The sequence below is a fragment of the Rhinatrema bivittatum genome, chromosome 1, assembly GCF_901001135.1.
Source record: "Rhinatrema bivittatum chromosome 1, aRhiBiv1.1, whole genome shotgun sequence".
Classification (NCBI taxonomy): Eukaryota; Metazoa; Chordata; class Amphibia; order Gymnophiona; family Rhinatrematidae; genus Rhinatrema; species Rhinatrema bivittatum.
In genome coordinates this window covers 297,592,341-297,618,621 of record NC_042615.1, presented here as the reverse complement: position 1 = coordinate 297,618,621, position 26,281 = coordinate 297,592,341, and the positions used below count along the sequence as shown (strand labels likewise).

The window sequence follows — 26,281 nt, the reverse complement described above, 5'->3', positions numbered from 1 at the left end:
CCCCACCACCCTTCCTAACTCTATTTCAGCCTCCAACTTCTGACGAGCTACCCCGACCAACCTATATGCCGACCTCGCATTCCTCCTCATCCCCCCTTCCCCAGGACCGTCGAATGGAATTCTAAACCCCTCCCGGAACCCGTCCCTTAAATATTTTGTCCTTTCCACATCCGGGTAACACCGTAGACTGCGTTCTAAAGCTGCTAGTACAATGGGTGAATCCGCTTTCCAAGTAGCTCATCAAGGTTTTCTACCTTTGAGAATAACGGACCCCTGCCCCTTTCCACACTTAGTGGCTGGGTGGGCTCCTCCACATGTAGCACAGGCATGCCTAAATTTACATTGTGGAAACAAACAGGTAAGTTTGTTAAATTTCCAACAAATGTTGGAACCTCCTCCAGTGCCTTTCCCCCCTGATTCGGACCTACGGACTGGACCTGTTCCTCGAAAGGAACCACTTACTCCCCCCCCCAACTCCCGTCCCCGCTAGGTTACTACTGCCACCCGCACCCAGCGACCTGCTCTTCACTGCATTGGCTCCCTTAATAGTCATCTGTGTAAGCCACAGATGAATGTCTTGAGTACCCCAATGTCCATGCGCCAACAGACCAGATCAGTAGTTCACGCTGCCGTCATAGTCGACTGTTCAACGATTAATTGATCGTCATTTGGAAGGAAGAGGCGATTTTGGACGGTATTTTATCTTAACCAATGGCCATCCTTATATCCCCTGTGGACAAAGGGGGGGGGGGGGGGGGACGGGGAGGATGGTAGAGAGCACTAGGAGATGGGGAATAAAAGTGATAGTTTGGATATTCGTAATCTTGATGTATAAGTTGGGAGGTGTAACAGAAACACGCACCTCTTAAGCTGTTTGTATGAAGTATGTTTATTAGAAAAATTAATAAAACTTTTATCATAAAAAAAAATGTCCATGCGCCAACAGACCGGATCAGTATCCTCCCCCACGCGGACCCTGGCTCATAAACGTGCTCCTCATGGAGTCCACCGAACCCCAAGGAGCTGCCTTCGATCCTTTATCTACCGTGAGGTTCAGACGGCAAACATTCCGGCTGCTCCTAGAGAAAGGAAAACTGCCATTAAAAATAAAGTATGCACGAAGGGGGTGGGGAGAAGGTATAAATACAAGCAAGTTCATAAAAACGGAGCTTGAAAATGGCATTAAAAAAAAAAACCCAACCCTGTAATGTTGGCGCGCCTGCATTTTTCTAGCTAGCCTGTTGACTGCCCAGCAGAGAGCAAAGGAATCGGGCGCTGCAGGCAGGAAGAGTCAAAGGGGGAGAGAAGGTTGTCACGTCTGCTTTTGATTTCAGTCAGGTAAAAAAAAAAAAAAAAGTGACACTCAGGCTGGAGCAAGAGGCGAGTTTCTCTGGCAGTGCCTGGCCGGGTAGGAATCCTTGCCTTCTGATTTCCAGCCGCCTGCCCGTCGGTGGCAGGGTTTTCCCTGCTCGGCTGCTCTTTCTTTGCTGTTTGCCGCGCCCCCCTCGCCCCTACGTCTCTCCAGCTGAAGCAGCCGGGCAGGAATTTCTTGAAGGTTTTGCCGGCGATTTCGCAGCCTTGACTGGAGTGGCCTGGGGGTGAGTCAGTGTTTGGCAATGGAAGGGGAGGGGAGGGGCGGGAGTGTAGGTGCGTTTGGGGGAGAGGATGAATGATGTCAGGCGGGACCGTGCCTCAGACTGAAGGAGCAGAGGAAAGCCTCCCGTAAACACGGGGGCAGATGCAAGACCGGGAGAGGCACAGCTCCTGCTCCGCCGCCTCGGTGAGTGTTGGTGTGGGCAGCGCCCTACTCTTATGGTTTTTTTTTTTTGGTTTTTTTTTGCTCTTTAACGGGAAACTGTCCCAGTATTGGCGGGGACGGGGAGGAAAGAGGGACACAACTTTGCCGCTGCCAGGCTGGGACCCTGGAAGGTGAGATTGTTCCCGGCGGCCGTGTTCACTGTCGGAGACATGAAATGTTTCGCTGGGTTTGGGGGGAGGGGTCTTGTCTTCTTTCTTTCCTGTGTTAGTGGCTCTCCTCGGGCTGTGTGTGTGTCGGGGAGGGGATGGATGTTCAGGTGTGAGAGGAGCCCACTGTCCCTGAGGTGGGCGCTGGTTTGTGATGTGGTGGGAGGGGGCAGGGAGATAATCGAGGTCCCCTTTGGAACATTAACACAATTAAGTAAATTGAGGCAGGAGACGGGTGTCAATCATCTAAAGGGTCAGTTGCTGAACTGCAGAGTTAAGACCCCGTACTTTTAAGCGCGCACAGAACAAGCGGATTCTCAAACTTGGGCTCCCCGCCTAAGAATGTTGGACTGTCAGGTTGTTATGCGCCGAATGTAACACGTGTGTTTCGTTGTGCTTTTGAAAGAGTAATGAACATGCCACTTACACATGTGCTTTTAGAAAATTAAATGATTCATAACACTTGCCAGAACGCCTCTTTTTTGAGGCACGCCATGAAGTCACGTGCATAGCTTTTATGTGGCTGAAAATCCACTGAGGCACATTCAGCCAATCTACACACATAGAACCCCCCCTCCATAAACCCCCATTAGACATCTAATAGAAAGAGGGCATAGGAGAAATCGGGTGAAAAATGAGTGTCCTAACTTCCCCGTGGATCACGAGGCAGCGCCTATTTTGTAGTAGCATGGGCACGGTGAGCTGGCTTCACTCGCCACCTGTAGAAGTTAACCCCGTGTGTGTGTGTTAACTCCAAAAACAGAATTTTAGAAAAATTAGAATTTGTGGTTGGCTTACATAAACACCAGGCTTCAATCATGAAGCAATACTCAGCAAAAGTGCCCAAAACAAAATGTCAGTTGTGCCTGTAGATCTGAGGGTCTAAAAGTTGGCCCTTTTTCACCTGAAACACCCCTCCCCCAGCTCAGGTTCCCAAAGATTTTGTGTCTAAATGGAGGATCTGCATGAGTAAGTGAGTGGGTTCTCCTGGCAAGTTGTTGTCTCCTCAGGCTGTGGAGCATGCTGCTGGTGGAATTTGACTGTGTGCCATCTAGGATTCAGAACACATGGACTTTTATGGTAATTTGTTAAGATGGTTCTGTCGTACAGTATGTTATATCTTAGACCCAGGTCTGTTTTATAGCAATATATTGTTACATTGATTTGTGTGTTGATTGAAGTTTTTTGTTTCTCATCTTGGTCATCTTTGTATTGAAAGGCATGAAAAAAAATCACATTAAGCACATACATTCACAGTTGAATCATGGTAGTTAACTAGCCCATCACTACTCCCAGCCTTCTTCTGGAGGCTTTGTACACTTATCTACCACCCCCTAGTCCTTAGTCGTCCTTCCTATTACAGGTTGAGTTGCCCGCCCTGTTCACAGAAACTCACTACAGCCCTTTTAAGTCTTTATTATCTTTCAGGTCCCCACCCTGCCCTCTAGTTCAGCTTCACCCTGCTGCTACCTGGCGTCATGTGCCAACCTTATATCACCAGTTTTGTCTGGGTCGGAAGTCCCTCCTGGCTTTCCTCACACAGGTCATCTGACAGTTCTGTTCCTGCGGCCCATACCTCCCCAACACCCCTTACTCCTGTCACTGCTAACCTGCCGTAAAGAACAACCATCTCCCTTCACTATCACCCTAGCCGTACCTCCTGGCCTGATTATCTTTCAGCCCTGCTCCATGTTCTCCTGCCAGGAGGGTTCTATGCAGCTGTGCTCTTCCTGCCTGATCATCTTCTTTGGCAGCTGCTATATATAGTACAAAAACTGCAGGGGTGAGCATGCCCTATCAGGCCTAAGTAGCTTGCCCCTGCCCTGACCTAATTAGCTAGCCTGTGCAGAACTGGCTGTCAGCTTGCCATCCTCCTAGCTGACCACCAGCTTCCTTGCAGTTCCCATGCAAAGCAACCCTGGGCACTTTCGAGTAAGAGGTAAGTGAAACATCTTAGTAATTTCACTTACCTCTAACTTGAGATTAGCAGCAAAGTGATTTGGTTGCTGCGTTAGTCAGTAGAAATAAGTCAGCAAACAAGTTGTAGATGATACCTTTTTATGGAATATCTCAGCTTAAACTAGTTGCATCAAGTTCCTTTCTTACATTTATGAGGGTGAAGCTGAACGTTAAATAAGAGCCACTACACTTGCAGGATGTTCGTGCAGGCAGTGGGTACCGGATAAAATTGTTAGTTTTTAATTATTTGTGATACTAATTTAAAATGTTTTTATCATTTTCAAAGCTCTTGTGGTGAATGATTAATTTTGTGTTGTGGAGCAATTTGTGCTTTAGAAAAGATACGTTTTGCTTTATTGAAAAAAAGTATTGTTCATGCGTTGGTAAAAACGTTTACGTGTGGCGTTCTGCTGCTTCTGTGGCATAAGCGGGAAGTATATGAAATGTGTAGGAACAGTTATTTCCTGACAGGTATATTTTTCATAATGTTACCTGCTATAAAGAAAAAAAATGTCTTTGGAGAATCCAGTGTTACTGTCATTTAAAAAACCTAAATTCATGAGTTGTAATCGATAGGCTATCCGGAGTTGCATCTCTGAGCTCCTGTAGTTTCTCATTGGTGCAAGCATTTTTCAAGTCTACATGTTGGGAAATTTGCATAGGGCTTCTATTCATAGAGTACTTTGCCACCCTAACATCTCAGATAATTCCAGGTTATGCAGGTTAGGCTGAGTCAGTCCTGATTTTGCTCCATTGTGTACCTGGTCTTGGAATCCCTTATCTTAATTAAAATGGAACTGCAATCTGTGTATACAATGGGAAAACTCGGGACTGAGTCAGCCTGGCTGTCATGAGCTGGAATCTGTGATCCAACAAGGATAAATTATCTCTAAACTATTTTACTCTCCAGATGCACTGTGGGGGAAAAAATATTGGTTGGCTTGTGAAATTTGCCCAGAAATCAGTGTTCAACAAAATCTGTATTTCCAATGTGAATTTGCTTTGATTTCTACATAGAAAAAAATTCTTTTGCTCAGACTGTAAAGATTGCTTAGTATTATAGTGAAGCAATTGTTTGTGATAATTATAGTACAATAAGCATTGTGTTATACCACACAGCCTTTAGTGCCTGAGGGCTGAGAACATTATACCTGTGCCATGCCTTTGTGTTGCAGTAAAACTTTACTAGTGGTAACTAATCTTCAAACATGTATTCCTATTATTTTTTTTAAGCGAATAGATATAACAAGCACCCAGTATGTGATCTACTAATTTAGAGGATTACAGTCATTCCAAATGCAGGTTATTTATATTATCATTTTTTTAAAGGGCTTGGCAGTTGTCCTCCAGCTCAGTCGGGCTAGGATCTGGCATCATGAGCCTTTTATTGGCAAACCATCCAGGAATTTTTTCCCTATTTTTATAATCTGCTTCCTACTCACTTAGCCCAGTCATTGAGACAAGAATCCTTAGCCAGGAACCATGCACCAAGGATCCTTTCAGAACCCTTCAATTCTGCACCCTAAATCTGGCCATTAGGTGTCGCCATTGAGCGATGATAGACTCCTCCCACTTCTCTCCAGGCTATGGATGCTGCTGCTGTAGCACTCCACTCCTGGCTATTCCAGGAACACAGGAAATGAATTTGGGTCCTCTGTATGGCACTACAAGTCACTGGGTCGGCACTTAAATGCAGGTTATTTATAATTTATCAGTTGACAACAGTTTTCTAAATACAGCCAAAGATTAAAAAATATATCATTTTATATTTATTAGGGATGTGCATTCGTTTCATCCGTTTCCTATACAAGCATGTAATATGAAACAGATGAAACGAATGCACATCTAATTGGCATGTAATGGGAAACGTATGAAACGAATGCACATCCCTAATATTTATTATATAAAAAATAATCCCTAAAGATATTTTCACACTTTTATCCATAAGTTCTTAAAGTAGCCACACTAGATTGTGCAAAATAAAATATCAGCCCATTTCTTGACTTTTTGTCTTCCTCTCTGTGCCATAATCTATTGTTTATTTTTCTTATTTTGTCAAAATATATTTTATTTCTCCTTTACACATGTTTTTTTTGCCTGGCATAAAACTTTTATTATGGACACAGCTCCAGTTTTTAGATGTCTCCTTTCCCTAAGTGGAGTCTTCATCTGTTTGTTCTTTATTCATCATATTTAACGTGCCAGCGTGGTACCTACCTGAGCTTCTGATTGGAATCTGTACAGCAGTGCCCTGATTTACTTATTCATAAGGGTGGAAGTGCTCAGTTAGTAGTGGCTGGCATTTTTGAGTCCTCCTATCTATATTGTAACATGATAAATGATGGCAAATAAAGATTAGTTGACCTCTCCAGTCTGCCTTTTTGGAAATCTAGTGCAGCTACATCACTGATATTAGGGTTGTAACCATAGCCACTGCATGCAGGTTTCCCCAGCTTTTTTAGAAGCCCATCTCCTAAAGAATTAAATAGAAATCAAGATAAAACAGGTGTATTTCCATGATTTTGATTGCTCCAACTGCCTACTGAATTACCTAAAATAAATTTTGCTAATACAGCTGTTTTAACAGAGCGCTGCAGATGAGTGTTCTTAGTGTATGTTATACTTTAATTTACTGGCACTTATTTTCCACCCTTTTACAGGGGGGGGGGGGAGGAACAGTACAAACAGATAAAATTAAAAATATTAAATCCCCTAGAAAACAGTTAGCTGCCTGATACAGGTTACATTTAAATATATGGCACAGCATGACAAATTGCACAACCAATAAAAAAAAAATTATGTAATTCATAACAAAACCAGCCATCCTCCCAGCAATCTGAAATGCCTTGCAGGGTGATTATATTAACCACTTTAAAACTGTCCTTCCTGCAATCCGAGATGCCTCGCAGGGTTATCGCAGTAACTCTTTATGACCCAGTTTGATCGTACAAGACCAGCTCACCTTCCCCATACTGAAAAACACATTCTTATAATGTCCTTAGAGTCGTGGACAATACATTGAAATCTTCAGTTCAGTGCAGAGCAGTGAACAAAAAAAGCAAATAGAATATTAGGACTTATTCACAAAGGAACATAAAACAAAAATACTGGGAATATTGTAATGCCTTGATTGATTTATGGTGCGACCACATTTTGAGTATGTTATGCAGTCTTGATCGCTGCATATACAAAAGATATAGGAGAACTAGAAAAGGTATAGTGAAGAGCAACAAAAATGATAAAGAAGATGGAAAGGCTGTCTTGTGAATAAAGACTAAACAGGTTAAAACCATGCATCTTGGAAAGAGATTGAGAAGGGGATGTCCTGGAGCTTTATAAGGAGTGGGGTGAATCAGATAGGGAATGATTATTTACCCTTTCAAATAGTACTAGGACTGGGGAACATACTCCCTGAAACTAACAAGTAGGAGATTTAAAACATATTTGAGAGTATTTTTCAGCCAATGCACGATTGAGCTGTGGAATTTGTTGCCAGAGGTTGTGGTTAAGGTTAACAATGTAGCTGGGTTTAAAAAAAAGGTTTGGATAACTTTTTGGAAGATAGGTCCGTTAATAATTATTTGCTGGGTAGATAGGGAGGGGGGGACCACCACCTCTTAATTCTGGGAGTGAGTGAGTGACAGGGAAAGGTGTCCCTATAAATATCTACCGGGTATATGATTGACTACTGTTGGAGACAGGATGCTGGGCTCAGCAGGCCATTGGTTTGACCCAGCATAGCGTGTCTTATCTTCTTTCTGTCTTGAAATTAAAGATATAGAACCTGTGACTAGCTATTGCTATTGTAGAGGCTTCAGTTGGCACAAATTGAGTTATTAGGGTTACCTGCTGGCTCCAGTTAATCTAGTCATATCACAAAAAAGGAACAGATTGAGCCAGTCCGGGTTTTGCTCTCTTGCATTTAAGAAGGTGGGCAGTTCAAGTAGTTTGAAGAACATCTGCACTACAGGTCCATGGATGCAGTGATACAAAGTCACTCTGTGTCTGATGAGACTGAGCCTTCTAGTATCTAATTCAAGGCTTCCCAAACTTTTAGCCAGTGTGACCCCATTTTAGCACTTGAAAAATCACATGACCTCATAGGATGACCAAAACAAATTAGCAAGGGTGCGGTTCCCTTCCAATCACTCCACTCTCACCCTCCCTGCAGTCCAGCTGATCCTCTCTCTCAATCTTCACACCCTCCAGAGGACCTTCTCTCAACCTCCACCCCCTCCATTATACCCCCTCTGTCAACCTATGCACACAACAGGAATGGCTGTGGGAAGGCCACAAACTGGGCATTTCTAACGACCTCGCGGCCGCAACGCTCCGGAAAAGGTTTGAACTGAGGCCCGCCACTTCAACGCTGCAGGAGCGCAATATTCAATACAGATGGACTTCTCCATTTAGCCTCATGTTTACAGTAGAGGAATTTCGTACCGCGTAAAAAATATGAGTGAAGTCCAAGAAGCCTTCCGAAAGGCTAATTTGCCTCTTCTCAGGATGGACCAACGGAAGATAATAGTAGTGGGCATATATTGATGTCTGCCTGGCCAGGATGAGGAAACAGACTAAAATTCTAATGGAGCTCAGTCTGGCTAGTAAAATGGCAACACAATAATAATGGGAGTCTTCAGTTATCCAAGTATTGATTTGTATAAATGTCACATCAGGACTTGCAAGGGAGTTAAAGTTCCTAGATGCCATCAATGACTGCTTCATGCAGCAGTTGATCATGGAACCAACCAGAGGGGGAACTGTATTAGATCTAGTTCTCGGTTGGATACAGGACCTGATGCAAGGGATAAAGGGGGTGGATGTGCATGGCAGCAGAGATCATAATGTAATAAAATGACAATCACTAGAAGGGGCAAATTCTAAGGAAATCTAGTGCAATAACATTTAACTATACAAAGGGAGAATACGATAAAATGAGGAAATTTTATTAGGAAAAAAAATAAAAGGAGAAATTCATGAGGTTAAAACTTTCAGGAGGCATGTTTAACATTGCCATCCTTGACCCAGACAGACGGGCGGATTTTAAATGCCCTGCTCGCATAAATCCGCCCGGATTTACGCGAGCAGGGCCCTCGCACGCCGGCGCGCCTATTTTGCATAGGCCGCTGGCGCGCGCAGAGCCCCAGGACGCGCGTAAGTCCCGGTTTTTTTTAAGGGGGCGTGTCGGGGGCGGGGGCGAATGACGCGGCGTTTCAGGGGTGGGGCGCGGCGTTTCGGGGGCGGGACCGGGGCGTGGTCAAGGCCTCCGGACCAGCCCCCGGGTCGGATGACGGTGCGCCAGCAGTGTGCTGGCGCGCGTAGATTTACGTCTGTTTCTAGCAGGCGTAAATTGAGGGACAAAGGTAAGGGGGGGGTTTAGATAGGGCTGGGGGGGGGGGTTAGGTAGGGGAAGGGAGGGGAAGGTGAGGGGAAGGTGAGGGGAGGGCGAAAGAAAGTTCCCTCCGATTTCGGAGCGGCCTCAGAGGGAATGGAGGCAGGCTGCGCGGCTCGGCGCGCACAGGCTGCCCAAAATCGGCAGCCTTGCACGCGCCGATCCAGGATTTTATAAGATACGCGTGGCTATGCCTGCTGTGCGAACAAAAGTATGCGATCGCGCTCTTTTTTAAAATCTACCCCAAAATGTATTTCATGCATTGAAAAATCAAACGACTTCTGGCGTGGATTAATAGTGAGATGAAAGAAGCAATTAAAGCCAAAAGGGCATTATTCAAAAATGGAAAATAGATCCAAATGAGGAAAAATAGGTAAGAGCACAAGCATTGGCAAGTTAGATGTAAAAAATTAGTTAAGCAGGCTAAGAGAATTTGAAAAGAAGGTTGTTATAGAGCTAAAAACATGTAATCAAAAGTTTTTCAAGTACTTTTGAAGCTAAACGCTTGTGAGGGGAAACAGCTGGACTGCTGGATGACCAAAGGGGTAAAAAGTGTTCAAGGAGGTCAAGGAAATAGCAGAAAAACTAAATGAATTCTTTGTCTCTCTGTCTTTTTATTGAGGAGGATGTTTGGGTCTTATTCACACTGGAAATTTTTTTTTAAGGTGCTGACTGAGGACTAAACAAAATCACCGTGAAACTGGAGGCTGTAGTAAATCAGATTGACAGACTAAAGAACAAATCATTGGAACCTGATGGTATTCACTTCAGAGTTCTGAAGGAACTCCAACATGAAACTGCAGATCTTTCTGATGATTAGCAACCTATCATTTAAAATAGTCAATGTGACGCCCTTTTTTTAAAAAAAGGCTTCAGGAGTGATCTGGAATCTATGGACCAATCAGCCCGACGTCTGTGCCAGGCAAAATGGTAGAAACTATTCTTAAAAACAAAATTACTAACTGCATAGATAGACATGCTTTAATGAGAGAGAGTAAATATGGTTTTTGGAAAGGTAAATCTTGCCTTGCCAATTTACTACACACTTTTTTCAGGAAGCATATGGTGTTAATGAGATGTGTTAATTTTATGCAATACTTATGGGTGTGATTTGTTTTCATTATTTATTTATGTAATCCACCCTGGACAAATTATAAATTTGGAAGTTGCAGAATAAATAAAACCTAGATTTTTTTTGAAGGTATACATAAACATGCAGATAAAGGTAAGCCAGTTGATGTAGTGTATTTGGATTTTCAGGAGGCATTTGACAATGTCCTTCATAAGAGACTCCTCAGAAAAGTGGGAAATCATGGGATTGAAGGCAGAGTCTTATTGTGGATTGGTAACTAGATAAAAGAGGTTAGGACTTTTCAGCTTGGAGAAGAGACGGCTGAGGGGGGATATGATAGAGGTGTTTAAAATCATGAGAGGTCTAGAATAGGTAGATGTGAATCGGTTATTTACTCTTTCAGATAATAGAAAGACTAGGGGGCACTCCATGAAGTTAGCATGTGGCACATTTAAAACTAATTGGAGAAAATTCTTTTTCACTCAACGCACAATTAAACTCTGGAATTTGTTGCCGTCTCTTATCCCTTTAGTCTTTCCTCATAGGGGAGCTGTTCCATGCCCCTTATCATTTTGGTCGCCCTTCTCTGTACCTTCTCCATCGCAATTATATCTTTTGTGAGATGCAGCGACCAGAATTGTACACAGTATTCAAGGTGGAGCTCACCATGGAGCGATACAGAGGCATTATGACATTTTCCGTTTTATTCACCATTCGCTTCCTAATAATTCCCAACATTCTGTTTGCTTTTTTGACTGCCGCAGCACACTGAACCAATTATTTCAATGTGTTATCCACTATGACGCCTAGATCTCTTTCTTGGGTGGTAGCATCTAATATGGAACCTAACATTGTGTAACTATAGCATGGGTTATTTTTCCCTATATGCATCACCTTGCACTTATCCACATTAAATTTCATCTGCCATTTCAATGCCCAATTTTCCAGTCTCACAAGGTCTTCCTGCAATTTATCACAATCTGCTTGTGATTTAACTACTCTGAACAATTTTGTATCATCTGCAAATTTGATTACCTCACTCGTCGTATTCCTTTCTAGATCATTTATAAATATATTGAAAAGTAAGGGTCCCAATACAGATCCCTGAGGCACTCCACTGCCCACTCCCTTCCACTGAGAAAATTGTCCATTTAATCCTACTCTCTGTTTCTTGTCTTTCAGCCAGTTTGCAATCCACGAAAGGACATCATCACCTATCCCATGACTTTTTACTTTTCCTAGAAGCCTCTCATGAGGAACTTTATCAAACGCCTTCTGAAAATCCAAGTACACTACATCTACCGGTTCACCTTTATCCACATGTTTATTAACTCCTTCAAAAACGTGAAGCAGATTTGTGAGGCAAGACTTGCCCTGGGTAAAGCCATGCTGACTTTGTTCCATTAAACCATGTCTTTCTATATGTTCTGTGATTTTGATGTTTAGAACACTTTCCACTATTTTTCCTGGCACTGAAGTCAGGCTAACCGGTCTGTACTTTCCTGGATCACTCCTGGTGCCCTTTTCAAATATTGGAGTTACATTAGCTATCCCCAGTCTTCAGGTACAATGGATGATTTTAATGATAGGTTACACATTTTTACTAATAGGTCTGAAATTTCATTTTTGAGTTCCTTCAGAACCCTGGGGTGTATAGCATCCGGTCCAGGTGATTTACTATTCTTCAGTTTATCAATCAGGCCTATCACATCTTCTAGGTTCACCGTGATTTGGTTCAGTCCATCTGAATCATTACCCATGAAAACCTTCTCTGGAACGGGTATCTCCCCAACATACTCTTTAGTAAACACCAAAGCAAAGAAATCATTTAATCTTTCCGCGATGGCTTTGAATTTCAGTAAGGTCTTTGACACGGTTCCACATAGGCGGATTATAAATTGAATGCCCTTGGTATGGGCCCTGAAGTGACTTACTGGGTTAGAAACTGGTTGATTGGGAGGCCACAAAGGGGTAGTAGTAAATGGGAAGGAGTGTTACTAGTGATGTGCCACAGGGATTAGTCTTTGAACCGGTTCTTTTAATCATTTTCGTAAATGATATTGTGGAAGGATTTTTGGGGAAGGTTTGTCTTTTGGGGATGATAACAAAATCTGCAAGAGTGTAGGTAGCCAGGAAGATGTGAAAAACATTAGGAGGAACCTAGCAAAGCTTCAGGAATGATTGAGATTCTGGCAGCTAATATTTAATGCTAAAAAACAGTCATGTATTTGGCAAACCCAAAGGAATGGTACAGTCTAGGGAGTGAAATTCTTTTCACAAAACAAGAGTGAGATTTTGGGGTGATTGTATTTGATGACCTGAATGTGGCCAAACAAGTTGATAAGGGGACAGCAAAAACTAGAAAGATGCTTGGGCATATAGGGAGAGAAATGATCAGCAGAAAATAGGAAAGACCTGATTTAGAATACTGTATACAGTTGTGGAGACTACATCTTCAAAAGGATATACACAGGAAAAGAATTGGTCCAGAGAGTGGCTACTAAAGTGGTCAGTGGTCTTTGTTGTAAAGAATATAGAGACAAACTTAAAAATCTAACCGTATTCCTTAGAGGAAAGACAAGAGAGGGGAGTTGTGATAAGAGACATTTAAATACCTCAGAGGTATTGATGCACAGGAGGTGAGTCATTTTCATTGGAAAGGAGACTCTGGAATGAGGCTGAAAGTGAGGAGTAATCTAAGGAAATAGTTCTTTACAGAAAGTGTGGTGGATGCATGGAACAACTGTCCAGATATGGTGGTGGAGATGAGGACAGTATCTGAATTCAAGTACACATGGGGCAAGCACGGGGGATCTCTGAGGGAATTGTAGGGATTGTAGAGCTGAGCAGGTGTGTGAATGGGCAAACTAGGTAGGTGGATGGCCTTTTTCTGATATCATGTTTTTCTATTTCTATGGGGTTATAAGAAACAACTATTGTAGCTTTTGGGCACTGTGAAACCAGTAGCCTAGGTAAACCAGTAACAAATTGTTTACTTAACTAGCATCGTGGGTGTGTGCTTAAGTGTCATGTGTCTCTAGTATGGACTTAAGAGATTAATGTGATATGTCCTACTTTATGGACTTCCTGTATTATTTCAAAAGTAACTGTGTCAGCAGTTAAAGGAAGTAAGTCTCTTATAGGCATCAGTTTTAATATACTTTGAAAATATCTTAAAGCTGCCCTGCAGTGATTTGTTGCTGTAATGGAATGCAGAAATCAGCTGATTCTTCCAGGATGTCACATCATCAGACAACAGGATGATATGTTCAGTGATACCAAATCCTGAGCTTTTAATACTTCCTCCTATGCCATGGCTACATATATATTAAAAAGTGGTTTTGTTGAACTACTAAAAACCTGAGCAGCCAGCATGATCTGGGAGTTATACATAGGCCACCTAAAGATCTGAGTGGCCTGCGTATAACTCCCAGGCAATATGGCTTTTCTCTTTATCTCTGAAATGTAATGCAGGGTTAATTGCCAGTATTTCTTATTTCATATCTGTGTCATTGTTTACACATTAAGTTTAAAGGATACTGAGTCCGGTTTAGCAAGCTGGTGATGTTTTCTACTTTCCCTGCAGAACCACTTAACTGATAACTTTAGCCTTAACCAGCTAAATGTAATCTAGCCACACAGGGCTGGGTAATTTTAGCTCTACTGTCAGCCACTTCTGGAAATAGCTGAATAACTTATTCGGCTAAATCTAAATATTGGAATTAGCTAGATAAGTTATTTGGCTAATTTGTTCCCACTCTGGAATCCCCCAGAAATGTCCCATATTTATTCAACTGACTTTTAGCTGGAAAATGATTTATCTGATAGAGTAAGAACAGACAGAGATTGGTTGTTCTTGCCTGTCGGCCATATTTGATACACTGTTCCACAGCCTACTTATTGAACATCTTCCTGTGGCAGGACTAGACAGGAATGTACTGAGGTGGTTTTCATCACTTTTAAGTGACTGGGTCCATTGGGTGTAAAAGGACTTGGTGATTTACCTGGCTGTCTCAGCTCTTATTCGGTGTGTTATGTGACTACTTTGGCAACGTTATTTATAACTGGCCATGATTATCACATTTTTGCAGACAGTGTGCAGCTTATTGCTGACATAGGTCTGGACTAGGTTACATATATTGCTAAAATATTTGTACCTTGAGCCTGTGTCTTAACTGGCTAGAGCTCCAGTGACTAAAACTTACTCCAAAGCACTTTGGATAATCTGGAAAAATAGGCCACTTACTACCTCTTACAGTTCTGACAACACCACTACATCCTAAAGTGGTGAGTTTGTGTGCGAAATTGGATACTGGATTGACTGTGTGGTTCAAATTTCATCAGTGGTGCGTGCTTCTGTTTGAGGTTTATTAGGCAACTTCACCCATGTTTACCAACTGACAATCTTGCTATAGTAGTTCATTCTCTAATTACAAGTAAATTGGACTACTGCAACCCACTGTACCACAGGTTGCTAGGGCCTAGTCTGAGACGACTCCAACTGCTTCAGAATGTTGCAGCATGGCTGCTGTCAGGAGACAAAAGATATGGCCATGTTTTGCCAATTTTACATGATGTTCACTGGCTTCTAGTGGAAGCTATGCTTCAGTTTAAGATCTTGTCTTTGGTCTTTAAAGTTTGCATCAAGGCTGCCCAGAATATTTGACAGATTTACTGATCAAGTGTAAGCCTGTGAGAGCATTGTGATTCTCTCAGCAACTTTTGTTGACTATGCCTTCATTGTTAAAAGCGACGCTGTCCCTGACTTGGCGGACCACCTTGAGATATTTTGGGTCAATTTCCTTTACATTAATGAACTGAACAGAATTATCTGAAGTTTAGAAAGCTTATTAAAGCCAGGCTGTTTAAAAAGGCTTTTCCTGGGTATTAAGTAAAACAAAGGTGGAAATCAACTGATGCAATGGTTGTAAGTAATTATATTTTTAATAATATATTATTGTTATAACAACTTTTGTGGTATTTTAATTTTGATTTTTTTTGTTATTGATGTTCTCTGTTTTTAGTTTATACCTTGTCTTAATGTTTATGAAAATCTGTCAAGTAATCAAGTTAAAATACATTTTTAAATTACTGCATGGTGGACTGTAATAACTTGACTCTGGCAAGATGTATTATATATGTGTGTGTGTGTGAGCGTACAAGAACAATAATGTTTTAGTCTTACATTTATTTAGCTGGTTTTTTGGTTTTTGTTTTACTAGAAAACTTAAACCAAGTAAACCAAAACCCAAGTGTAAAGGGGTATATGATTTAAACCTCCAGAAACTTTAAAAGGCTAGTACCAATGCCTGGTCCACCTTAAAACCTAGGCAGAAGAATACCTCAGCTGCGGGGAGGGGAATAAATACCAAACACAGGGAGGCTCCAGAACAAGAGTCAAAAATCACCAAGAATTATGCAAAACCCTGGATTTTTGATTACCTGAATTGCTGTAGCACTGCTTAAGTAGATTTATTTTTACTGCTTTTCTGTTAGTGTAAATAAGAAAAAGTGTTTTCTGTTGAAAAAGCTAGAGTCCAGAACATGTCTGTCCTCCAGCACCCCTTCCTGAAGTCAAGGGCTGCCCCATGCTATTACATATGGTGGGAGTAGTGGGATTTTACTGATCTCAAGTCAGCACAGACCTGGAACCCCTTCTGGGTGTAGTGGCAGCCCCAAGAGTTGACTTCATCAGGCTAAAGGGTCAAGCCCATACAGAGAGGGAATTTTAGTAAGTCAGAACAGGCAATCTATAGGTTTTTGGGTTTTTTTTGTGAGGGGGGAGGAGATTTCTTTTTTCTTTCTCCCTATTGTTGTGCAAAGTGTCTATTACACCTGAGTGCTTAATCCAGGTCCAAGGTGTAGCATCTGCAGACTGTCTTACAGGCCCAATGGGCCCAACAGCAACAAGAATGTTGACCAGCAACAAGCTTCATTGACACTAATATCATAACCCGTGCAAGCTACTACATCCTGGCTTACTCCTCTGGCTCCCATGATCCTTAAGATCATGCAGACAATTTCTTGGTGAATGCTGAACGAATCACCTGGCTAGCAGGATACCAGCGTCCACTTGGACCACCTACCTGGATAATTTGCAAATAGGCAACAACCAAGGTGCCTTCTAGGCTGCAAATCCAGATGGAAGGGCTAACTACACAGAAGCTAAGACCACCATTCTTGAACAAGCAGCATGCACCCCAGAAGTGTACTGGCAACAGTTCTGGGAGAGAGTCCTCCAGTTTGGAGAAAGACTCCGTGGGCTTTCTTATTGATTAAAAGATATATAGTGTGGCAATGGCTATAGCCTTTTAGAAAGACTGGCGCTGACATGGCTAAGATGGTGGTCCTGGAACAGTTTTTAGATGGCATGGACCAGCCTATGTGGCAGTAGGTATACCAGAAGCCACCCTGAAAGTTGCAGATGCCTTCCATTAAGCCTGTTTGATGCTTGAGTACCCCATACTATGACAGAGACTCCTGGACTCTACGGTCAGAATTTGAGATGCCCAGAAAATGACTGACCTGTTCCTCAAACCAACCACAAGATACAGGCCTGCAACCCTGCTTTACTTGTGGAGAGAGGAGCCACTTTGCTAAGGAGTGTCACCAGGTAGAGGAAGAACCCATGGACATTAACCTGATGACACATTTTTGCAATTTTGTGGATGTTCTTTGCCCAGGGTTTAGTACTTTCATGGGTTGAACTGGATTGGTTTCACACTTAAATTCTAGTAGACTTTGGAAATGTAAAAACTCTCATTCAGAGGGAGCTTGTCAAGAAAACATAGATTGATTATGAAAATATAGTAGTTCTACCCTATATCCACAGAGACCAGTGGTAATATCCCACCACCCAGGTCTCTCTGAAAACCCTGGCCAGAAAGGCCCATCTAGAAGTGGGAGCACTTCCATGGCTCCCATACCCTGTCATCCTTGGACTTAATTTCCCAGGTTTTGGAACTCTCTGGGACTGAATCAGCCAGCTCAGCCAAAGTGAATAATTCTTCCCTGAGGTCTTCTCACTGGAGGACCTGGACTTATACATCAGGAATCCTAAGATAGCCAAACCCTAAAGGCAATGCTGAATGGGAGAAGCTCAACTATTCTAGGCATCTACAGCAGGGGTGGCAAACCTTTCACATGCTAAGAGCCTAGAAATTGGAAAGCACAGTATCAAAGAGTCTCACATTTTCAATAGACAAGGTGTTGGGGGGGGGGAGGGGAGTACCTCATCCCAACAGTATCTCTTTCTTTCTCAACCTGTCCACCCTATCCCCACTGATTTCTCTCTCAATCCTATTTCCAGCAGTCTCTATAATCCCTCCCCAGTCTATCTCTTTGTCAGTCCCCAACCTTGTCCCCACCAGTCTCTCTCAATTGCATCCTATTCCCCCTAGTATTTCTCTCGCCCCCCTCTCAATCCCCCCACTCTCTCCTCACCAATGTTTGTTACAGTTGGCAGTTCATGGGACGGCCCCATGAGCTACTTCACTCACCTCTGCTGCCGCATTGCTCCAATATGGCAGGATGCTGCCATGACCCCAGCTTCCAAGTGTTCTTCCTTAGGCGCGCGCATGCACCCAACATCTGATCTCTTAAAGGGTCCATGGCAGGAAAGTCCCCACCGTGCCTCCTGATGACATCCTGCAGCTTCCACAGATAAGGGCTCCTCAGACTGTTAAGTCTTACCCTCAGCAATGGATCTCCTGCATCTTCTGCGTTCTTGATTCTTGCCTAGTCTTCCAGCCCTGCCTTGCCTCATCTTCAGTTCCTGCCTCATCCAGCCTTGTTCTCTGGTCCAGCCTGTCTAGCCTGCCTTCCTCATTCTTGTTGTCAGTATCTCTTGTGTGTCCACATCTCCCTTGGCTTGCTTCTCTGGATCTTGACCTCTCACTTGGACCTGACTATGATTGCCTGCCGCCTGGACTCTAGCTACAACCTCTATCCCACAGCCTTGCTGTTGCGTCAGTCGGTCGCAGACGGCTGCACCCTCTCTGCCTCACCTCTTTTCTACCTCTCTCCTCTACTCAGCTCTTCACGCTCTATCCTGCTTCATTCCAACAGATCCTTGGCGTACTTCGCTTGCGGACCACTACCGGATCTGTCTCTACCATCCTTACTACTGGGACTGGGCTCTCGGGTTACCCCGCTCCGCGGACCACTACCGGACCCACGTCTCCCAGGCTGGGTGAGAGCTACTCGACACCTGACCATCCTGTGTCATGCTTGGATTCGTTCCTTGAGGTACTCGGAGTCAACAAGTACTGTCTGCCCCTCGGACAGTACCATTTGCTGTACAATAAAGCTTTTTTCTTCTGTGTCTGCTTACTCAAGCGTTCAGCCTATCGCTGTGGTTCCCCATGGAGCCCCTCCCCATGGGAGGAGTCATCGCCACAACAACCAAGAGTCCACAAACACGCCTCAAACACAACACTCGCCTAAGTCCTGCCAGCTGCCAAAATCCAAGGGTTCAACCCGAGGGGGAGGCGGCTGGTATAGGTGAAGCTCCAGTTTGGCCCATTATCAAGGCTGTTCACCCCCTACCTGTGTAGGCCTCGGAGGTTTACGCTTGAGGCTGCGTCAACTATGCTGCAGCACCAAGAGCTCACACACCCCTTATCCATTATGCCCTCCCTCAGTTCCCACCAGTCTCAATTCTCCCTTCCAGTCTGTGTTCCCCCTACCCTGTCCCCACCAGTCTTTATTTCTTTCTCTCTCAATCCCATCCTGTCCCCCACAATCTCTTAATCCTCCCACCGGTCTTTCTCAATTTCCCCACCCTGTCCCCATCTGTCTCTGATCAACATCTCCCTCTCTTGTCTCCCCCATGCTCTGCCCAATGTCTAACTTTGTGTCTCATCTCCTCATCAGTATCTCTCAATCTTCCATCCTGTTCCTACCAGTGTCTCCCTCAGAAGCTCCAGCACAACATGCTCTAAATCCTACAAGACCAATTACTGGCTCAGTGGCTCCATTGTTAACATTCCTTCTTCATTACTTTTTCTACTCTGTCCCTCATCCTCACCCTTTGCCTACCATCAGTATCTCCCCTGCTCCCAGCTCTGCTTATTCTCTCTTCTTCCCTATCCCCTCCAGTGTCTCTCTGACCCTCCTCCTCTGCCGTGCTCTGGTTCTTTCATAATCCTCCACTATTTATTTATTTAAAAGATGTATATACTGCTCATGTCCAAATGTTCCAGATGGATTACAGTAAAACTTACATAAAATATTCAAACCAACATATCAAATCTAAAAAACAAACATGCATCGTAACCTGTAAAACAGAATAAAAGACATAATGATGCCATTTTCCTAACCTCAAAGGGAAATATATGTAATAATTGATACATTAAAATTAGCAAGGTCCAAATAAATGCAAGACAGACCGAGACTTAGCCACCACCAGAAGCTTAAGAAAATGTTTTAGTGCCTTCCTGAAAGTTGTAGCACAGGGCAGTGTCCTAATAACACCAGGGAAAGTATTCCATAACGCAGGTGCTGCCAATAAGCAAGTTCGATTGTGAGCTTCATGCAGATGGATTGCCTGAAAAGATGGGACATGTCTGAATGTAAAAACATTAATCATTTGAAAATGAGCATCAGGATAATATATTTGATACATGATTCCACAGGCAACCAATGCATTGCTTGTAGTAGTGGTGCTGGGTGCTCTCGAAGGCCAGTCCCCGTCAGAACCCTAGCAGCCGCATTCCTCACTATTTTTGAGATGCTCTTTGAATGATAGCTGGAGGGCCTATCAGCAAAGTGTTGCAGTAATCCAAGCCAGTTAAAATGAATGCCTGCAACACGGAGTGAAAATGGCTCTCACACACTTACCCTCTCTCCCCCAACATTCACCCCTTTTCAAGTCACTCTCTCTCTGAGGCATTTGCTCCCATCTTGTACTGCCCCCCACCCCCCACCCCTCTGCTATGTGTTTTCTCTCAAATTCTTCCCCCTCCAATCAACATCTCTCTCTCATCCTTCCTGGTTCTGTTATCTTCCCTCTTCCCCTTTACCCACTCTAGTTCTCACTCCCCTTCCCACCTTCACAACCTATGACTGTCATCCATCCTCCCCCTCCACCCCCTAACACCATTTCTATTTTTTCAGTCTCCCCTCAATCACCACAGCTTACTTTTTTGTTCGTTCACTCTCCCCACTGTCTTTCTCAAACACTTCCCTCTTCTTTTGAACCCCTACTAGCCCCATCTCGGACTTTCTTATTGCCCCCCCCCCCCCCCAATATGACTCTCATACAACACCCTATTCCAGCCATCCTCCTTTCCTCTATTTCACTTACCTAAACCCTGGTCTTGTTCCACTTGTTGCAGAACAATGATAGCATGGACCTTAGGGAGCAATAAGGTGCCAGACAATCCCATTTGCATTGTTGACTTCAGGGAGCTGGGGAGGAAAAAAAAATTCACCCACACCCCTATCTTCCCTGCAACATAAATTGCTTCTTCTGCTATCTGTCCATCTCCCCCCCCCCCCCCCCCCCCCCCCCCCCCATTTCTGGCAGCATTAATCCCTCTTCATGACACTGCCCCAGAAGCATTCACGTCCTTTTTCACTGCATCTCCTTAAAGCATTTACACCCCTTATCTTCCCAGTATTCACTTCATGCACTGCACCCTCAAATAATCATCAATTGCATGTTCCCTCTTTGTTGTGACGATGAATAAAGGGCTACTATTTTCCCAGGGCGGCAACACCAACGTCCCAAAACTCCACCTTCTTTTTTTCCCAATAGGAACCCATAAACCTCTAGGTGGCTGGGGTTCCACTGGCAGGGAGGAGATATAACCTCTGGGGGCCCTCAGTGCAGTAGCGGAATAGTCCAACTGTAATCTGCATCAAGGATCTTGTGGTAGGATGGTAGACATCATCATTAAGGCCATAAAAAAGTACTGCCAGAATCTTCTGGTAGTGTTCAACATAAAACTGGTTGGTTGCAGCTTGAAAAATAAGATCCAGGCTAAGATGGCAAAAATGGTGAAGAGAAACAAGATAATGACAACTAAAACAGCAGCAGTATCATTTTGCTTAATAGCCTTTCTTCTTAAGCTCCTCCTTTTAGCTGAATCAGTGTGCTTGGGATCCTACCTGTGAAGGGTGAGAAGCTCTGGCTCTATTTTTAATCATGAACCATCAAAAATAGATTGAAGAGGAAAAATATGTCTGTCTCTATGATTAACTGAGTATAGAGAATCCAACAAGCTGCAATGCAGTTCTTCCTGGAAGGGGTGATATAGCCTTCAGGTTAAGACCAATCGGACTCCAAAGACATTCTCAATTTCCAAAAATGATCTCTTAAGTGGACCTTGAAGCGTACCAAAATACAGCAAGCTCAAACCCTGTGTCTCAGAGTCTGACTTCAGCTCCTACAAAATCTTCTTCTTCCTCTACAAAAACAGTATTGCCAACCTTTTTTTATAGGAAGCCTAAAACCCATCTCCATTAAAGGTGGATCCCAGCCAGGGGCAGGCCCAAAAAAATGCAAAACCTCCAATAACCTGTAAAACTTAGATAGTAAAGAGGAACAGAGGTGAAGACACAGTTACATAGATTAACCCCTATCTCCCCTCACCACCTTTCTCTTGCCACAAATTATTCTGGCCTGACTTGAGCTCTGGTTGTCTCCCTCCTCACCTCTGCTGTCAGCTGAATCCTAAGACTTGAGAGCACATAGAGCTTCTGGGCCTGGTTCTGTATACACTCCAGTCCTTCCCCTCCATACAACAGACCAGATAAGAGTTCTCTACTTTAGGCAACGGTGGGGTGGATGTTGGACAGGTTGATGAGGGCTAGAGCAGGGAGTTGACTGGCTCTTTGCTGACCTGTCAGCTCCAGCCAGATCCCCTCCCCTCCTCTCTTGTCTTCCATTTCTGTTGATTGCAGATGGAGGAGGGGAGAAGATCTGGGTTGAGCAGAGAAAACCTTCTGATTCCTGCTTCAGGGCCTTCCCCCTGCTGTCTTTGCAGCAGCCATGGTAGCTGGAGCAGAATGGCTCTTTTCTGCTCTGCTCTGTTGCATGTACTTTCTGCTCCAGACCCTCACCTCCTTTCCTCTGAGGTGCTATTCAGTTCCCATGTGGCCAGGAGGGCAAGACCACATTTTGCACATGAAAAAGCCACAGGTTGGCCCCCCACTTAACTAGAGGCTGCCTTAGGGCTCCCAGTTGAAAACAAGATTTTCCCTGTCATGCGCTTACTGAGTTTTTCTAATCCACTGTAAAGCTAGGCTTAAGCCCTTCCCCATTACTTTTATATATGGTTAGAAAACAGTGTAGAATCCACACTTTTTTCTTAAAGCAACCCTACCTTAAAAAAGGCACACTGCAGATATAGACCATTTTTACTTAGCCCTCGAAAATTTTAAAGAGCAACAGATTGTTCTTAGCTTTGAGCCTCGATTCACAGGAAAGCCTTCAGATAATGACTCAGACCTTTGCAAAACACTAGTCTTTAAGGGAATTGACTTGTTAGAAGCAGCCCCTCAGAGTTGAGGGTAGTGACAAAGGATCTCTCCCCTTACTTTTATATATAGTACAGATCTCTGCAGGTGCTTGTTTCCTTTAGCAATTTTCAGTGGGTAAAGTACATGTATCGTTTCCCTTTGAGAACTGATGCAAAGTCCCCCCAATGATCAGACTGCACTGCCAAGCAGCACAGTTTAACTCATCCATCATGGTTTGGAGTTAAGGTTTTTTTTTTTGTTTTTGTAATTCAGGGGTGCTGTCAGTTTACTTATTGCTGAAGGCAACATTGGCCATATAGGGGTGGAACAGTATAAAGCAAATGTATCGCAGAAAACGTGGAAGGCATTACTGGAATGCACATGAGTGCTGGAACACATGAGGGGAAGGATACAATGGAGGAATTTATGAAAACACTTGCCTTTTCTAATATCTCAGAGAAAAAGTGGAAAGGTAGACACGATAACAAGGAGTGTGATGACGGAGGGGGGACACTTATGTGAAAGAAAAAGGAATCATTCAGAATTATAGACAGGGAATGTGGCTAGTATAAGGAAGTGACATTGTTTGTGGTGCTATATCCTGTTATCAGACAGAAACATTTGTGCTTTTTCCATTGATAAGCAGGACTGAATTAGCCATGATCTCTGATGTGGTACTACGCCCCCTAGTGGCACTGGACAACGCTGTCTGTCCAAGCTAATAGAGCTATTAGCTCTATCAGGCATATGAGGGAGTTCCTGCTTGAGTGTCGTCAGCGGAGCTCCTCAATATTTTTTTTTTGTCTGCATTCTGCCCAAACCGTGATTTATGTCTCGAAATTCTCGGGCCTTGTCATCAATTCCTTTCCCTCGCTCAATGAACCCCAAAATAACACTTTTCAGTGCTACTTTCCCACTCAGGGGAAATGGGGGGGGGGAAGAAAGGTAAAAAAAAAAAAACTTTTGTAATGTATACTCTTACGTTTTAGCTATGTACGTTATAATGTATTGCTCACCCCTTGTTTTATGTAAACCGACATGATACGAACTTCCGTGAATGCCGGTATAGAAAAACACAAATAAATAAATAAAAAAAAAAATAAAAAAAAAAAATGGCCAAAAGAGCTGCCAGTGGCTTCAAGGCCTGTTCTTGCAGTCAAATAATGTCGCTAATAGATGGGTACATCACTGTTATTTTTGCTTGGGCACCAAGCATGACCAGACTTCTGCCCCCCCCTGTGGAGGTATGTCCCCATGGGCGCAGTGTGCATGGGCAGCAAAAAGAGTCCCTCCAACTCCTTTGCAGCTCTCCATTGACATCAGGGAGTAGCAAAAGTAAGTCCTCCGGCGCCAGTGTCTCCAGGAGCCAAGAACAGGAACCAGGCAGCATCAATGCCACATTGAGGTGCATTGGCAGAAATGGTCAAGAGATCCCCCTAAGACGAAACAAAGGGAGGCCTCTATGCACTCGATGCATGTGGCATCTGAGCCCACAAAGAAAGCCAAATCATCCATGCAGCGTCAACCCAATAACCCTTCGACTCACTCAGTGTCAACCCACCAGACGCATTCGACATCGAAGTGGCCAAGGCATAAGGTACCGACTCGATCGATGCATGAAACGCCAAACGCTTTGGGAGCTGGTGCATCAGTGCAACCCGAAGCAAAGCCACGTACCTTGAAGTTGACGCACTCGATGCATCCTCCTACTCAGTCAACATAAATGTTGAGTTTGAGACATGGTTGTGGACCCTTGGTCGTTGTGGCAATGACTCCTCCCACGGGGAGGGGTCCGTGGAGAACTACAGCGATAGGCTGAACTCTTAGAGTAAGCGGACACAGAAGAAAGAAGCTTTATTGTATAGCAAATGGTACTGTCTGAGGGACGGGCAGTAGCTGTTGACTCTGGTACTTCTGAGAATGACTCCAGACCTGACACAAGATCTGGTGTCAAGTAGCTCTCACCCTGGTAGGAGACGTGGGTCTGGTAGTGGTCCACGGAGTGGGGTAACCCGAGAACCTGGTCAGTAGTAAGGAGGGTGGAGACAGATCCGGTAGTGGTCCGCAAGCGGAGTACACCGAGAATCTGGTAAGGTGAAGCATATAGAGAGTCTGAAGAGTTGAGGTACCCACTGGTAGGTAGCTGTAGTCAAGGCTGTTATCTCCACTGTAGCAGTCGAGCAGGGTGAAGGACCCGAGGTCCGTGGTGCAGGATACCAGAGGAGAAAAGGAGCAATTAGGCCATTGAGGAACGAGTACCTAGTCTTACTTCCGGCAGGGTATCTGGAGACCCCCGAGGAGCAGGTGTCCTGAGTTGTTAGAGCAAGGCAACTCCCGGAGGGTGGACGGAAGCGGAAGGGCCCGAGGAGCGGGTACCCAGAACTTCCAGGAGGCAGCGAATACCCTGGAGGGTAGTAGGAGGTGTTCCAAGTGGGCAGCTTAGAAGCGGTCAGAATTAGCTGGACCATAATCCTTGCTAACTCATAACACTGTTGGAGATCGGAGGCTAAGTACCCGGAGGTAGCGACATCATGCAGTGGGGCCGCCCCCGAGCCATAGTTCGCTTATCTAGTTCACTTATCTGTCAAACCTCTTATCATACTGTTAATGGGGAGTGGTTGGGGGGGTAGTCTACTACACCCCATGCTGCAGTCATTTCACCTCATGGTATGGATGTTGAGCGCTCAGTCCTGAGACAGTTCTCCTTGCCAGAGCCGATTCAGGAAGTTCTGCAATCTGCTTGGAAGCTTTCTGTTATGGTTTTGAGGTGCTTGAGTGGATTCTTGGATACTGTGGGGATGACCACGCCCACAGGGAGGAGTCACGTGAGGAACCACAGTACTAGGCTATACTCGAGATGCACAAACACAGAGTTCTGTCTTTTATTATTCAGCTATACCACTAGAGGTGGCACTAGTGAGGTGATCCAGAGGTAGCAGTCCAGGGACCCTCAACAGAGGGAATCCGTCTCACCGAGATGGTATAGGAATTTCCAGGTGTAGGTTCCCAGCACAGCAGAGCTGTAGATGAGAGTCTGAAAAGTTAGATTACTTACTAAGTTGGTGGCTGTATGGGTGAAGATTCCAGCAGGCAGAAGTAGTTGAATACAGGCACTGTACCAGGGAGAGCAGGCCCTCGAGGAGCGAGAACCTGATCCCAGATAGGCACCTGAAAGAGAGCAAAGGGCCCCCGAGGAGCGGGTACTCAAGGTTAGTGAAATACCCCAAAGGGCAGAGAGAACTTCCAGCGGTAGCAAGGAAGCAGCAGAGTAGCTCAGACCAGAGGCTTTACATCCATACACGATCCTTGCTAACTCGATGAGCTAGCAAACAAGGGCAGGCTAAATACCTGGATGGCATGACGTCACTCGAGGGGGACGCCCCCGAGGTTCCCGCCATGACGTGGATAAAGATGTGGGTGGCGTGCGC

The 26,281-nt window shown here is 44.3% G+C and overlaps 1 protein-coding gene and 1 long non-coding RNA gene across 7 annotated transcripts in view; one reads left to right on the top strand and one right to left on the bottom strand.

Annotated features, from left to right (window-relative positions):
- Positions 1–26,281, top strand: part of SGMS2 (sphingomyelin synthase 2) — a 281,894-nt gene that overhangs the window by 90,044 nt on the left and 165,569 nt on the right. Inside the window, exon 1 of one of the 6 annotated variants that reach the window (XM_029596783.1) lies at positions 1,235–1,338. The exons of 1 other annotated variant lie outside the window; for it this stretch is intronic. The gene's annotated coding sequence lies outside the window, so the exon portion shown is untranslated. Of the gene's footprint in view, positions 1–1,234; positions 1,339–1,511; positions 1,599–1,660; positions 1,781–1,827; positions 1,930–26,281 lie in introns of those variants that run through there. 4 more of the 6 variants (XM_029596773.1, XM_029596761.1, XM_029596770.1 and 1 more) reach the window with 4 other exon arrangements.
- Positions 872–1,341, bottom strand: LOC115088536. Its single transcript, XR_003855800.1, has 2 exons — positions 1,202–1,341; positions 872–1,079 (listed from the first exon to the last, which is right to left on the bottom strand). It is a non-coding gene; the product is annotated as an uncharacterized LOC115088536 (long non-coding RNA).